Source organism: Lupinus angustifolius, unplaced genomic scaffold, assembly GCF_001865875.1.
Source record: "Lupinus angustifolius cultivar Tanjil unplaced genomic scaffold, LupAngTanjil_v1.0 Scaffold_61_1, whole genome shotgun sequence".
Lineage (NCBI taxonomy): Eukaryota > Viridiplantae > Streptophyta > Magnoliopsida > Fabales > Fabaceae > Lupinus > Lupinus angustifolius.
Window position 1 is genome coordinate 108,576 of NW_017723019.1, and position 3,433 is coordinate 112,008.

The window sequence follows — 3,433 nt, forward strand, 5'->3', positions numbered from 1 at the left end:
TCCACCAACCCCTTTGGCGGTGATGGCACATCCATTAACTGCCCTCCTGTATTTAGTGGCGAGGGTTACGCCTACTGGAAAGTCCGAATAAAAATATTCATTGAGGCCATTGATTCAGATACTTGGGAATTCTTAATCAGTGGCCCCTTCGCCCCACTTCACTTAGTGGATGGCAAACCGAAAGAAAAGCCTAGAAGCTTATGGACCGATGAGGTGCGCAAGAAAGTCCAGTTCAACCTTCGAGCCAAGAACATCATTACCTTTCCCTATCCTACGGTGAATTCTTTCGGGTGTCTCAATGTCAAAGTGCCAAGGAAATGTGGGACACTTTACAAGTGACTCACAAAGGCACTAGTGAAGTCAAGCGCACCCGGCTAAATGCGCTAACTCACGAATACGAATTATTTCGTATGCTACCGAGTGAATCAATCAGCGATATGCAAAAACGATTCACTCACATTATTAACCATCTTATCGCTTTAGATAAGGTGTTCACCAGAGGAGAACTCACTAATAAAGTCTTACGCTATCTTGACAGGAGATGGCAACCTAAAGTAACAACAATCATGGAGTCTAAGGATCTAGACTCCATGCCTTTGGCAACACTCTTTGGAAAGCTTCAAGAGCATGAGATGGAGCTTGGACGTTTGACAATGCATGAGGAGTCTGATTGCAAAAATAAGGGAATATCTCTCAAAGCATCAACATCACAACCCATTGAAGAAATAGACAACGACGACTCCGATTCAGACATTAACGAGGAAACGCTAAACCTCCTAGTACGAAAATTTGGAAATTTCTTGAAGAAGAAAGGAGGACTTAGACGATTCCAAAAGAAAGAAGCGTGTGAATCAACAGGGAGCGCTTCACTTGCCATGAATGTGGTAAGCCGGGACACATGAAGTACTAGTGCCCCACTTACCTAAAAAGAGTTGATTCAGAGAAGAGCAATCCTTGGGACTTCAAGTCGAAGAAAGCATACATCATCTGGGATGTACCAGAGGAAGAAACAACATCAAGCACCTCAGATGAAGAGGAGACCGTGAAGCTGGACTTAATGGCTATATCAGATTAGGCTTGCGGACCAGGTAGCAAGGATACTTCAGATAAGGTATACTCTGACACATCTTCTTCTTCTTCTTCTTCTTCTGACTCTCCCTCATATGAAATATTATATAGTGCTTATGTTTAGATGCATGAAGAACTTAAAAAATTAGCAAAGTTAAGTAACGAGAGAAAAAGAATAATTTTGCTAAACCAACAAAAAATAATTCAATTGCAGAAAGAATTAAATGAATTAAAATTGGAAAGAGAAACATTAGATCTAATCTTTTCCTGCGCTTCATGCGATTGCTCGAATAATAATTTATGTCAAACTACTACTTGTGAGTCTTGCGAGGACTTGAAAAACGAAAATTTTAAATTGAATGTAAAACTCGCAAAACTCATAAATAGTAAAAACCAATTAGACACTCTACTTAGCAAAACAAGAAACGTTGGTGACCATATTAGATTAGGATATGTTCCCCAATCTCATAGAAATAGACCATATAGGAGACCTCTAACACACCAATATAGAAAATTAAATAAGAAAAATAGAGTTCCCACATGCCATTACTGTGGCACTTATGGCCAAACTTCTCATTCCTGTTATATCAGGAGATATGGGATACCCAATGGTGTTTACACTTGGGTAAGAAAGGGAGATAACTCCCTAGTCACTAACAAAAAAGGACCCAACATAATTTTGGTACCTGAGTCTAGCAGGTGATATATATTGCAAGTATGTCTTCGAACACAAGGTCAAAATTGGTATCTTGATAGGGGCTGTTGGAGACATATGACTGGGGACAAATCAAAATTCATAGACTTGTCGTTTAATGAAAAGAGATTCGTCACCTATGGAGAAAACAACAAAGGAAAAATATTGGGCACCGGGAAGATTGGCAACTCAACTCACACAATAATCGAGAACGTTCTTTACGTAGAAGGTTTGGAACACAACTTATTGAGTATAAGCCAATTATGCAACAAAGGTAATACTGTGTCTTTTGTTTCTGACTGTTGTATCATTCGTGATGAATTATCTAATAACGTTAAGTTCGTCGGGTATCGAGTAAATAATATTTATATGGTTAATTTGGAGGATGTCACTTCCCTTTACTCATAATGTCTTATTTCAAAAGAAGATGACATTTGGCATAGACGCGTCACTCACATACATGTGAAGTATTTAGAAAAATTATCGAAAAACAATTTAGTAATGAGTCTTCCAAAACTAAATTTTAAAACTCAAGATTCCTGTGACATGTGTCAGAAATGTAAACAAGTCAGAAATCATTGATTCAGATACTTGGGAATTCTTAATCAGTGGCCCCTTCGCCCCACTTCACTTAGTGGATGGCAAACCGAAAGAAAAGCCTAGAAGCTTATGGACCGATAAGGAGCGCAAGAAGGTCCAGTTCAACCTTCGCGCCAAAAATATAATTACCTTGGCCCTATTGAATCTATTGGCGACATACAATACGAATTATTTTGTATGCTACCGAGTGAATCTATTGGCGACATGCAAAAGCGATTCACTCACATTATAAATCATCTTATTGCTCTATGTGAACACTCAATTTTGTCCGGGCCAAAATACCTTTTCAAAAATTATAACAAATAAAACGTTTTTAATGTTTAGGAGGCTTAATGACCCAATATATTTGAACTCGAATTTTCAAAAGGTTTAAATGAATTCAGTATCATTTAATGGGATTGTTTCATTCCAATCATCTCCCTAAGTTTTTTTTCAAAAAAAAAAATAAATGGAGAAGGTTGAGAGAACTAAATAATGGATGATCAATGACTACATAATGACCTATATTCAATGTATTTTCGTTTTTATTTAAGGAAAAATTGAAAATAGTGTTTTTAAGTGACTTAATGGTAATGAATCAATTCTGAAAATTTCATATGATAGATACCATTAATTTTCGTTTATATGATAAAATAAGAATAAAATATTTTTTATGACTCTACAAAAATAAAACAATGCTTTATAGAGTTATTTTTGTGGTTGACCACAAATCAAGAATTTTTAAGCCACTTTTTAACTATTTTAGAGTCAAAAATTATTATTCTACACTCATGTAGGTTACAATAATTTTTTGACATTTTAAAAAAATTGTTTAGATATTTTCTAATAAAAAAATGACATTTTTAAGATGCTCCAAATAAGAAAATAATGTAAATTCAAATTTTAATTAATGATTATTTTTAAAATTTGAATTTCAAATTATATTCCATAATCAAGTTTTTAATTGTGAAATCAAATATGATTCCCTTTTTTCCTTGAATCTATCTAATCAATTAATTGAAAATCTTCTCCATATTAGCACATGAGCTAATTTAAATACTATAAATGGAGATGTATAGTCTACATAAAGGA